Source organism: Mandrillus leucophaeus, unplaced genomic scaffold, assembly GCF_000951045.1.
Source record: "Mandrillus leucophaeus isolate KB7577 unplaced genomic scaffold, Mleu.le_1.0 Scaffold133, whole genome shotgun sequence".
Lineage (NCBI taxonomy): Eukaryota > Metazoa > Chordata > Mammalia > Primates > Cercopithecidae > Mandrillus > Mandrillus leucophaeus.
Window position 1 is genome coordinate 4,943,593 of NW_012101288.1, and position 13,454 is coordinate 4,957,046.

Here is a 13,454-nt window from a genome sequence, read left to right on the forward strand (position 1 = left end):
ATCACAGACATGTGCCACTATGCCCAGTTATTTTTTTTTTTGTATTTTTAGCAGAGACAGGGTTTCATCACATTGGGCAGGGTGGTCTTGAACTCCTGACCTCAACTGATCTGCACACCTCAGCCTCCCAAAGTGTTGGGATTACCAGCTTGAGCCACCGCACCTGGCCCCAATCTCCTTTTCTGACTCTGACTCTTCTACTTCCCTCTTTTACTTATAAGGACACTTACGATTTCACTAGGACCACTCAGAAAATTCAGGACAATCTCCTCATCTCAAGATCCTTAGTTTAATCACATCTGCAAAGTCCTTTTTTCTGTGTAAGGTAACACTCACAGTTTCCAAGAATTAGGATGTGGCCATCTTTGAGGGCCATTATTCTGCTTATTACAACTATTTTTAGTATAAAGTAAAAGAAATGAATATTAAGCCTGGAAATGAAGACTGAGCCATATCAGGATAAAGAACCTGACTTTTCCAGTTAAGAAACAGGCAGAATTTATTTACTTTTGAACTGGTACATTCACATGTGTTAACATTTGAAAGCTGTCATAATGTAATAAGTAGAAATTTTCCCCTTTTCCCCAGTCATCCAGTTTCCCTCTCTGGAGCCAACAAATGTTACTTACCACTCTTTAATGTGTTATTTCAGACATTATTCATATCTATATATTTTTACTTTTTTACACAAATGGTAGCATAGTATAAAAAATTATTCATAACTTTCTATTTTGGCCTCAACAATATAAACTTGTAGATCATCCCACAGTGGAACGAAAAGACCTTCTTTATTCATCTCTATAGATACATAGCATTTGATTTTATGGACCACTGGTTCTCAACATGAGTGTTTATTAGAATGACATGGGAGAATCTTGGAAAATCCCCAGGAGTTCCAGTTATCTATTTTTCTGTAACAAACCATCCCCAAACTTAGAAGCATAAAACAGTAATCATTTTATTATGCTTGCAATTTTTGGAGTCAATAATTTGGTCAGGGTATAGTAGGGATAACTTGTCTCTGCTCCACAGTGACTAAGGCCCTCAGCTATGGTGGTTGAGATGGCAGGAATGGCTCACTTAGAGCTATATATATGGCGCCCTGGTTCTACAGCAGCTGAAGTCCTTGGTGATTCTCTATATCATGTCTGCTGGGTGTGCAATGTCCAAGAAGGCTTCTGATATGGTTTGGCTGTGTCCCCATCCAAATCTCAACTTGAATTATATCTCCCAGAATTCCTACATGTTGTGGGAGGGACTCAGGAAGAGATACTTGAATCATGGGGGCCAGTCTTTCCCATGCTGTTCTAGTGATAGTTAGTAAGTCTCATGGGATCTGATGGGTTTATCAGGGGTTTCTACTTTTGCTTCTTCCTCATTTTGTCTTGCCACTGCCATGTAAGAAGTGCCTTTCATCTCCCGACATGATTTCGAGGCTTCCCCAGTCATGCAGAAATACAAGTCCAATTAAACCATTTTCCCTTCCCAGTGGTGGGTATGTCTTTATCAGTAGCATGAAAATAGACCACTACAGTAAATTGGTACCAGTAGAATGGGGTGTTGATGAAAAGATACCCAAAAATGTGGAAGCGACTTTGGAACTGGGTAACAGGCAAAGGTTGGAACAGTTTGGAAGGCTCAGAAGAAGATAGGAAAATGTGGGAAAGTTTGGAACCTCCTAGAGACTTGTTGAATGGCTTTGCCCAAAATGCTAATAGCGATATGGACAATAAGGTCCAGGCTGAGGTGGTCTCAGATGGACATGAAAATGTTTTTATGTTTTAGCAAAGAGACTGATGGCATTTTGCCTCTGCCCTAGAGATTTGTGGAACTTTGAAAGATAATTTGGGGTATCTGGTGGAAGAAATTTCTGGGTTTTTTTGTTTTTGTTTTTTGAGATGGACTTTTGCTCTTATTGCCCAGGCTGGAGTGCAATGGCATGATATCGGCTCACCACAACCTCTGCCTCCTGAGTTCAAGTGATTCTCCTGCCTCAGCCTCCCAAGTAGCTGGGATTACAGGTATGCACCACCAAGCCCAGCTAATTTTGTATTTTTAGTAGAGACAGGGTTTCTCCATGTTCGTCAGGCTGGTCTCAATCTCCCGACCTCAGGTGATCCACCCGTCTCAGCCTCCCAAAGTGCTGGGATTACAGGCATGAGCCACTGTGCCTGGCCAGGCAGAAGAAATTTCTAAGTAAGAAAAACCCCTTTTCTGGAAAGAAATTCAAGCCAGCTGCAGAAATTTGCATGAGTAACAAGGAGCCTAATGTTAATCCCCAAGACCATGGGGAAATGTCTCCAGGCCATGTCAGAGACCTTCATGGCAGCCCCTCCCATCACAGGCCCAGAAGCCCAGGAGGAAAAAGTGGTTTCATGACCAGACCCAGGGTCTCCGTGCTGTGTGCAGCCTAGGGACCTGTGTCCCAGCTGCTCCAGCCATGGCTGAAAGGAGCCAGCGCAGAGCTCAGGCTGTGGCTTCAGAGGGTGGAAGCCCCTAGCCTTGGCAGCTTCCACGTGGAGTTGAGACTGCGGATGCACAGAAGTAGAGAACTGAGGTTTGGGAACCTCTGCCTAGATTTCAGAGGATGATGTATGGAAATGCCTGGATGCCCAGGCGAAACTTTGCTGCAGGGGCAGGGCCCTCACAGAAAGCCTCTGCTAGGGCAGTGCAGAAGGAAAATGGTGGGTCGGAGCCCCCACACAGAGTCCCTACTGGCGCACTGCCTAATGCAGCTGTGAGAAGAGGGCCACCATCCTCTAGACCCCAGAATGGTAGATCCACTGACAGTTTGCACTGTGTGTCTGGAAAAGCCACAGATACTAAATGCCAGACCGTGAAAGCAGCTGGGAGGGAGGCTGTACCCTGCAAGGCCACAAGGCAGAGCTGCCCAAGACCGTGGGAACCAGCCTCTTGCATCAGTGTGATCTGGATGTGAGACATGGAGTCAAAGGAGATCATTTTGGAGCCTTAAAATTTGACTGCCCCACTGGATTTCAGACTTGCATGGGCCCTGTAACCCCTTTGTTGTGGCCAATTTCTCCCATTTGGAATGGCTGTATTTACCCAATACCTGTATCCCCATTGTATCTAGGAAGTAACTAGCTTGATTTTGATATTACAGGCTCATAGGCAGAAGGGACTTGCCTTGTCTCAGATGAGATTTTGGACTGTGGACTTTTGGGTTAATGCTCAAATGAATTAAGACTTTGGGGGGCTGTTGGGAAGACATGATTGGTTTTGAAATGTGAGGACATGAGATTTGGAGGGGCCACAGCAGAATGATACGGTTTGGCTGTGTCCCCATCCAAGTCTCAACTTGGATTGTGTCTCCCAGAATTCCCAGGTGTTGTGGAAGGGAACCAAGGGGAGGTAATTGAATCATAGGGGCCAGTCTTTCCCATGCTATTCTAGTGATAGTCAATAAGTCTCACAAGATCTGATGGGTTTATCAGGGGTTTCTGCTTTTGCTTCTTCCTCATTTTGTGTATGTCTTTATCAGCAGCATGTAAACAGACAAATACAGCTTCCTTACTCACTTGTCTGCTGCCTGGACCACTGGGCTATGTGGGCTGTAACAGCTGGGGATATATGGGTCTCTCTCTCTCTCTCTCTCTTTCTGTGTGTGTATGTGTGTGTGTGTGTGTGTGTGTGTGTGTGTGTGTGTATGTCTCTCTCTCTCTGAGCAGGTAACTTGGGCTTCCTCATAGCATGGTGGTCTCAGAGTAGTTGAATTTATTACATAGCAGCTGACTCAACCCAGAGCTAAAGTTTCAAGAGGCCAGTGCAGAAGCTACAAAGCTTCTTATGCCTTAGCCTTGGAGGTACTAGACCATCTCTTCAACCACATTCTGTTAGTCAAGCAAATCCCTACACAAGCCCAGATTCAAGGGAAGGGAAATTAGACTCCATCTCTGAATAGGAGGAAAATTTATAATTATAATGTACCACACCCAGGGGACCTGAATGTGCAGCCAGGCTTGAAAACCACAGTTATAGATCTACCATAACTTAGTGTTCATCAAGACCCCACTGATGGATATGCAGGCTGCTTCAGATTTTTTGCTATTGTAAGCAACACAGCATTCAACAAGTACTCCAATCATCATTTCACACAAGAGCAAGAAGGTCTGGAGGGTACTTTGGGAGAAGTGAAATTGGTGGATTACAGATTTGGTACTGGAAGTTTCTGAGCTGTAAAATGGCACAATCAGGGCTGAACTTTAGGAATTCCAACCTGTCTGCACTGCCCAGGGCTGAGCAGTGGGAGGGGGTGGCTGCTGACAGAGAGACCAGGCTTCATGTTGTCAACTAGTTGGGATAGAGATCATAAAATGGAAGCACAGATAGGAAGGAACAGATGGGAGGGATCATCAAAATGCAGTCATCCTCATTAGCAAGTGGTGGAAGACAGAAGTTAATTTGGTGATGAACTTGATGATACTGATGATATGTACTGCAGTGGTCATGACAGGTTTCTTGGAAGAGGTGAGACTGGAGATGGAGCATTCAGGATGAGGAGAATTTTAATAGCAAGAAAAAAGGAAGACAGCCTTTTCATTGGCATTTCATTTGGTGCTATTGGAAGATATGGAGAAAGCTCTGTTTTGAGAAAGATTATCCAACTCAAGCACATCAGGTTTAGCCATTGCCTGTCACACAGCAAGTGTTCAAAAACAGGATGCACTATTCCTACTAATGGCAAGTAATTCCTATTAAAATTCCTTAATATATTGGAACACGACTTTTGGTGACAATTATGATTGCTCTCGTTATTTCTAAACAGATGCATGTGCCATGGGAAAAGCTTTGGCTGGGCCGTAGATTCGTCACCCATCAGCCCAATCTGGAGCAGATGGTGGTTCCTCTTGCATAAGGTCCTACAGCCACCATTGGTCTCTCTCCCTTACATGGGAACATCAGTGGGAATTGACGCTGGCTGGACAGAGACAACCCCAGAATTCCATTCTTAACCTACTATCACCCTTCCAGTCCTAGTACTTATCTCCATGTCACCCCCAAGGCTGAGAACAGGAGCTGATTTTCTTTGGGACTGCATTAACAGAAGAGTCTTCAGAGCAAGTATCGAATGAGTCCTACTGTATTCTGGGCTGGAAAGACCTTATCTAATAAATTGTTTCCATTCTAGGTGATATAAAATAACAAAAAAATCTAATATCTGGATAGTACATTATGATATAGCTAATCATACTCAACCTTTGGGTGTCAGTTCAAAGTCACTTCCTGTAGGAAGTCCTCCCTGACAACCCTGAGACTGTTCACGTGCCCCAGTATGCACTTTCTTACACCCTGGAGCTCCCTTGCCATAGCAATTAACACACTATTGTTATTCTTGCTTATGTGTCTACCTGTGCAGTGGAGAGACTCTAAGGTAACCCCCAGTAATTTTTGCCCCCTATTCTTCATGCCTTGATATATTTCCCTCCCCCAGAGGATGGACAGGACTTGTGTCTTGATTCTAACCAATAAGGTAATGGAATGTCACCCCCAGTGTTATGATATGTTAGACTCCATTTCAGGAGACTGGAGCAAGAGACCCTCCTTGCTGGCTGATTGAAGTAAGTGGTCAGGTTGGAGAAGGCCATGTGGCAAGGAACTGCAGGAGGCCTCTTTGTTTCCTTGGGTGGTCTCCAGGACCTGAGGGTGGAATCCAGCCAACAGATATCCAGAAGCTGGGACCTGCAGACATAACTATGGTAAGAAAGTCAATCTGCTAACAGCCTAAATGAACATGGAAGCAGACTTTTTCCCCAGGCAAGTTTCTAGTTGAGAACTCAGCTCAGTGACACCCTGACTACAACCCTATAAGATCCTGAGCAGAGAAACCAGCTAAGCCAGACCCAGACTTCTGCCTCACAGAAAGTGTGAGACAGTAGTGTGTGTTGTTTTAAGCCTCTAAGTTTGTGGTCATTTGTGATACAGCAATAGAAAACTAACACATTCCACCACTAGATGTGCACTCTGTGAGGGTGAGACCACATCCATATTACCCCTCACTGTACTCCCAGCAGGTCACACCTCGCCTGGCACATAGTAGATGCTCAATAAATATTTTCTGGATGAATGATTGAATGAATGAAGCTGCATCAGTCTTACAATATTTATAACCACTCCACAAGGAGGATTATTTTAATTCAAGTTTTACTAAGACTGAGAAAAAATAAGTGACACATCCAAGAACATCCAAGACTCACATAAAAAGAGAAGAGGTGGAACTTCAACTGGCATCTCCTGGGACCAAATCCCAAGTTCATTCATTAAAATCACAGCTATAATAACAGTGTTGGCTTTCCACCTTGGCAGAGCCAATAGAAGCCTACACAAATAATTGTACCTCCCTCATACCCAGAACAGACATCACTAATCAATCACAATACTCTTTTAGGTGAAGTTCATCTTCTAAACCAAACCTCAACTCAGGATTTCAGTAGCCACAGCAATTGACCACATCTGGCCAAGGAGAGGAAACCTACTCATCATCCAAATGCTTAACTGCTAGTTAGAATCTATACCTCCATGTAACTGAATGTAGAATCTATTCCCAGCAATGTCTGGGAAAACCATGAAAGAAACAAAAGTCTGGGCATAGAAAGGAGTAGGATTTGGGAGAAGAAAAGCCAAGAAAAGAGGTTGGGGGAGGGAAAAACAAAACAAAAAAACAGTGTTTCTAGAACTTTCTCTGCAGAGGAAAGCCTCTCACCATTTTCAGGCAGGAAATTCCACTAATGATGCATGCTACAGCTGGATTCTCTTATGACTGAATTCCCTGAGTCAGCTGATGAATTCTTCCTTGTACAGTAATTGGCTACAGCAATTAGATTCCCTTTTTTATTATTCATATTGCCGTGACATACCCCGACTTCTCTCTAAACACCCAGCTGATGACCACAACAAGAGTGCAATGGATTGAACATTTGCCATGACTGATATTTTCATTGTTTTGACAATTAAGGTGTATGTTTGCCTGAGGGACTACAGTTATGATATATTAAACATTAATCTCCAGAAATGAAAGCAAACTCTTTGAACAAGAAGTACGCATGCTGCCATAAAAGTGATGGAGCCTAAAAGTAAGAACAGATTGAAATGTGAGGAAAACAGTCAATGAATTAGTTGTTTGGTTTTTACTTTCTTTGTTTGTTAATAAATTGATTAAATCCATTTTTCCCTAGGCATTGCATAGACCAGGGTTACCAAATACATTGTGCTGACAGTACCATCTATCTTGGCCATGGCAGGCATTACTAATTAATCACATCTTTCTTCTCTCCCTGAGCCCCAGCTTGGTCTTGGAAACCATCCCACTGTGGAGCTCCAGGCAGCCAATACCAATCTATCATTCTGGATCTCAGGGCAGAACTCCTTGCCATCCAAGACTACAACACAGCCCCAACTCACAAGTTATCAAGCAGAAAGCAGTAAAGTTTTAGGATTAAGATGGGCACAGACCCTGGACTCAGAGTGCCTGGATTTGAAGCCTACTTCTGCTATTTACCAGCCCTTCCATGCCTGTGTTATCATCTGTAAAATGGGGATACTAATAGCATCTGCATAATAGAACTACAATGATGATTAAATGAATGAAAATACAAGTGTTGGAAGAGTACCTAGCAAACATAAGCACTGATCTTTCTTATATTTGGTTACTTTGATTTCCTTCATTCTCTGTGCAAAATCTAGCTCTCCTATGAGGCTATAAGCTCTTCCAAAGCAAGTGCCATCATTTGTCCTTCTTTGCATCTCCACCACTTAATACACAATAGGAGCTAAGTCTGTATTTGTTAAATTGTTGAATCAGACTCTTCCAGCCAGACTGACACACTCACTATCCCATCCCCTTTTCTTGCAGATTTCTGCCTCCTTCCATCATTCTCTTCCATCACTTCCCACCTCCTCCACTCCTTTAAGGCTCCACATTATCTCTTCCCCTCTTCCACTCTCCCCACCTCAATCCCATCCCACAAATATTCACCTGTTTTCTACCCATGCTTCAGAGCCTACCTGGCTAGAGCAGTCATTATTTCATTCAATAGTTCCAGCTCTCTGCCTTCTAAGCACATAGCAGAATTTTACTTCCTGCTTTTCTCCCTATGGTCAGCTAAGGCCTAGGAAGAGTCTGACACATGAGTGGAGAATTCGGTTGCTGGCATGAGGCCCTGCCGATCTCAGATCTCTTCTGTCACCAACAATGCTCCCATCGGCAGCTGCCCCATCAGTTTGGTTTATAGTGATAATGAATTGAGTGATATGGTTTGACTGTGTCCCCACCCAAATCTCAACTTGAATTGTATTTCCCAGAACTCCCACGTGCTGTGGGGGGGACCCAGGAAGAGGTAATTGAATCATGGAGGCCAGTTTTCCCCCTGCTGATAGTGAATAAGTTTCATGAGATCTGATGGGTTTATCAGGAGTTTCCGCTTTTGCTTCTTCCTCATTTTCCCTTGCCACTGCCACGTAAGCAGTGCCTTCTGCCTCCCACCATGATTCTGAGGCCTCCCCAGCCATGTGGAACTGTAAGTCCAATTAAACCTCGTTTTCCTTCCCAGTCTTGGATATGTCTTTATCAGCAGCGTGAAAGTGGACTAATACAGTAAATTAGTACCAGTAAAGTGCGGCGCTGCTGAAAAGATACCCGAAAATGTGGAAGCGACTTTGGAACTAGGTAAGAGGCAGAGGTTGGAACAGTTTGGAGGGCTCAAAAGAAATAGGAAAATGTGGGAAAGCTTCGAACCTCCTAGAGACTTGTTGAATGGCTTTGACAAAAATGCTGATAGTAATATGAACAATAAGGTCCAAGTTGAGGTGGTCTCAGATGGAGATGAGGAACTTCTTGGGAACTGGAACAAAAGTGATTCTTGTTATGTTTTAGCCAAGAGACTGCTATTCTAATGATAGTAAATTTCCGCTTTTGCTTCTTCCTCATTTTCTCTTGCTGCCGCCATGTTAGAAGAGTGTTTTGTCTCCCAACGTGATTCTGAGGCCACCCCAGTCATGTGGAATGGTAAGTCCAATTAAACCTCTTTTTCCTTCTCAGTTTCCTTCTTAGACCATACTCAGAGTATGTCTTTATCAGCAGCGTGAAAGTGGACTAATACCGTGAATTAGTACCAGTAGAGTGGGGAACTGCTGAAAAGATACCCGAAAATGTGGCAGCGACTTTGGGACTGGGTAAGAGGCAGAGGTGGGAACAGTTTGGAGGGCTCACAAGAAATAGGAAAATACAGGAAAGTTTTGAACCTCCTAGAGACTTATTGAATGGCTTTGACAAAAATGCTGATAGTAATATGAACAATAAGGTCCAGGCTGAGGTGGTCTCAGATGGAGATGAGGAACTTGTTGGGAACTGGAGCATAGGTGACTCTTGTTATGTTTTAGCCAAGAGACTGCTATTCTTGTGATAGTAAATTTCAAAAGATCTGATAGGTTTATTAGAGGTTTCCGCTTTTGCTTCTTCCTCATTTTCTCTTGCTGCCGCCATGTTAGAAGAGTCTTTCGTCGCCCAACATGATTCTGAGGCCACCCCAGCCATGTGGAATTGTAAGTCCAATTAAACCTCTTTTTCCTTCTCAGTCTCAAGTATGTCTTTATCAGCAGTGTGAAAATGGACTAATACAGTGGGACAGAGCCACCAGCACACCAATCATGGGCTAATAGCATGAATGAGAAATAAATCTTTGTTTTTTAAGCCACCAAAGTTTGTTGTTATTGTTGTTTTTCTGCACCATCATTTAATCTATCCTGATGGATACATTACCTGAAGTTCAGCATCCTCTTTTAAGTCCGTTCCAGCTACCCTGACCCACAGCAATTTCTTCCAAAAGGTAGAAAAAAAAATCTTAATTCATTTTTATCCTGGAAGCTAACATAGAGTCTTGCACGTAGTTAGTGCTCATTAAATGACTGTTGCAGAAGTGAGCAGCTGTTAATCTCTGCGCCTCCAGTTTTCCACCTGTAAAACAGGAAAATCAATTTCTTGTATTCCATACTTTGCAGGGCTATTGTGGAGTCTCAGCTGGAATTATGTGTAACAAAGTGTTCTGTGAACTATAAAATGATGGACATCTCAAACATTATTATTAGATGATCAACTACTGAGAAATATTCTCAGAATTCATTCATTTGTCATATACTTGGCACTATTCCAATTTGATAATGAATTGCCTCCACACACACAATTCTTGAACTCTGTTGCTGTTTTTAAACTCAGGAATAATGATAATAGCCAACCTTTACTGAATGGTCAATATACAGGCACTGGCCTGGGTGCTTCCCATGCCATTATGACTTACAAGCCTCAGTCACAGTAGAAAGGAACTATATGGATAGTTTGATTCCCTTGTTCTCTACAACAGTAACCCCTCAACATTGATTCCCTTTGTTCTCTACTAGAGTAACTCCTCAACATTGTCAATAGGTTCTTGGAAACTGCGACTTTAAGCAAAACAGCAAAACAGCATATAAGGAAACCAATTTCATTGTAGGCTGATGGACATAAACAAGAGTTATGTCCCTATGGCATATTTCTGGACACAGAAATCTCACCAAACTCATAAATAAAGACCTAAAACACTTGTAATATTAAACATTGTAATAAATGTGAGCAATACAGCCAGGAGCAGTGGCTTACACCTGCAATCCCAGCACTTTGGGAGGCTGAGGCTGGCAAATTGCTTGAGCCCAGGAGCTCAAGAACAACCTGGGCAACATAGTGAAACCCCACCCCTACAAAAAAAAAATTATATATATATATCTATATCTATATATACACACAAAAAAAATTAGCTGGACATGGTGGTGCACACCTAGAGTCTCAGCTACCCAGGAGGCTGAGATGGGAGGACCACTTGAACCTGGGAGGTCAAGACTGTAGTGAGATATGATTGTGCCACTGCACTCCAGCCTGGGCGATAAAGAGACCCTGTCTCAACAACAACAACAACAACAACAACAACAAAATGTGAGCTCTAGATATACTTAAGAAGCTTAATAAAAACAAGTAAGATAATTGTTTGACCAATTATTCCAGTTGAGGGTCGCCAGTAGGCAGTTGAGGGCACAAGACGGGAACCAGGCCTGGACAGGGCACCGTTTCCTCACACCGTAAGTCACACCCACACCCACACCCACACCCACTCACACAGGGACCATGCAGACGCCAGTTCAGCTCCTGTCACATCTTTAGGATGTGGGAGGAAACTCTAGTACCCAGAGAAAACCCACATAGACATGGGGAAAATATACAAATTCCACACAAACAGCGGCTCCAGCCAGGAATCAATTTTTTTCCTCATCAATGTTATAACAAAACAACGTTGAACAAATGAAACGACGTTATTGGAGGACCTGCTATATGTGGCTATTTTACGGAGAGCAAAACCAAGGTTTAAAAGTGTTAAGTTGCCGGGCACGGTGGCTTATACCTGTAATCCCAGCACTTTGGGAGGCCAAGGCAGGCGATCACTTGAGGTCAGGAGTTCAAGAGCAACCTGGCCAACATGGTGAAACCCCCTCTCTACCAAAAACACAATAATTAGCTGGACCTGGTGGCGCGCACCTGTAGTCCCAGCTACTCAGGAGGCTGAGGCAGGAGAATCGCTTGAATCTGGGAGGCAGAGGCTTCCGTGAGCTGAGATCGCAACACTGCACTCCAGCCTGGGCAACAGAGCAAGACTCATCTCAAAATAAATGAATAAATAAATAAATAAAAGTGCTAAGTACTTTCCCCAATGTCAAATGGCTAGAAAGTGGTAAAGACAGGAGCTTGGTAAACAAATCTAAGTATTTTGACTCCTTGGAATGGAAGCCCTTAGCTACATCACTGTTCTATCTCCCAAGGAAAGTGTAAACCACTCTTCAAACTGGGCATGGTGGGACAGTGCAGCTCAGGTGCCCTCAGCGGAGCCACTGAAGGGACAGGGAACACTGGGTAAAGTAGACTGCCGGGACACTCACTGTCACTGAATCATATGGGCTGAGCTGGTGCCAGGTGTTTTCAAATGCACATTCATGCAGATGAGTCCACTCCCAGTTTAAGAAACTCAATATAGAAAAAGAGTCACAAAAAACAAAGTAAGCATCTACTTTTCACTTTGGAAAAATTCATGCCATAAAAAGCATTGAATGAGTGTCAACTTCCTGGACATTCAACTTCCTGGACATTCAACCAGGGCAGCCACGTGGGGTCCGAGCCCAGAATGCCTCATGCTTGGGCTATAAGGCTCTGCAGTCACCATCTTGAAATTCTCAAATTTTATCTTGGAGCTTATGCTTTGGAGGTAAAGTCCGATAGGACAATGTAGCGTGCTTTGGAAGCCAAGAGCCTTAGCTCATACAGTCTTAACTCCTGGCATCTCCCTACTTCCCAAGGGAGGACACAGCTATCTGAGCCTCCACCCCCGTGCTCATGCCTCTCCTTCCCTCTTCTCACCTGAGCACAGGCACGGGGAAAGTCTGGGGAAATTGCTGGCATTTAAATCCCCTCCCCTACATTTGCCAGCTGTATCATTTTGGACGTAGTTAACCTCTCTAAGCCTCCATTTCATCATCTATTCAATGAGGATAAGAATGATATCTGGTTTATGAGGTGGTTGTGAGGATTAAATCTGAAAACCCCTATAGAGCATTTAGCATGGTGCCTGTCATGTAGCAACAGCTCAATAAATAGCAGGTATCACGTTTCTTACATCAATCTGCGAGGTTGATATTGTGATCCCACTTCACAGATGAGAAACTGAGGTCCGAGAAGATTAGGTTATGCCCCCAGGTGGCTCCTAAGTGGAAGATTGCAGGTGCAAACCTAGAGCTGCTGGACTCTAAAACCCATGGGCTTGGCCACCCTGTCACACTGCCACTCTCATGGAAGAGGGCCTTGAGGTCTGCTTCTGAAGTCTTTAAACCACAGCCTTCTAAACTTGGAATCTGACAGGGTCTTGTGGCTCTCAGAGCCCTATTGGGGAACAACATAACCCTACCAGGTAACAACTGTGGCCACCATTGTGGACGAGCCCCAAGAGACCACTCGAGTCTATTTAACTTCCCTGTCACACAGCGTCACACAGTGCCAGGCCCAGACAGACACTTAATATGTCCCTGTGATGAAAATCTATGTAGCTGTTAAGGCTGGAAAAGTATTCATTTTCCCTGCACCTACCTAATATTTGATGCCAGCACTGAGCGGTTGGAGGCAAGCAACAAGAATGATTTAATAAAAGTGCAATTGAAACGAAAGGCAAAGGAGAGAAAGTGAGAAAGGCAGGCCAGGCAGCAGCTAAATGTTTGAAACCAAGGCTTTTATGTCTTTGAAACGGAATCCAGGAAAATTGCTGCACCTTCTGTGGATGGCTGGAGGGCTTTTTCCTCTGGATGGTTGCATCGCTTGGGAGCCTCCAATCTCTCATCTCACAGGTTGGGAGTGTAGCCCTGAAGTCTCTGTG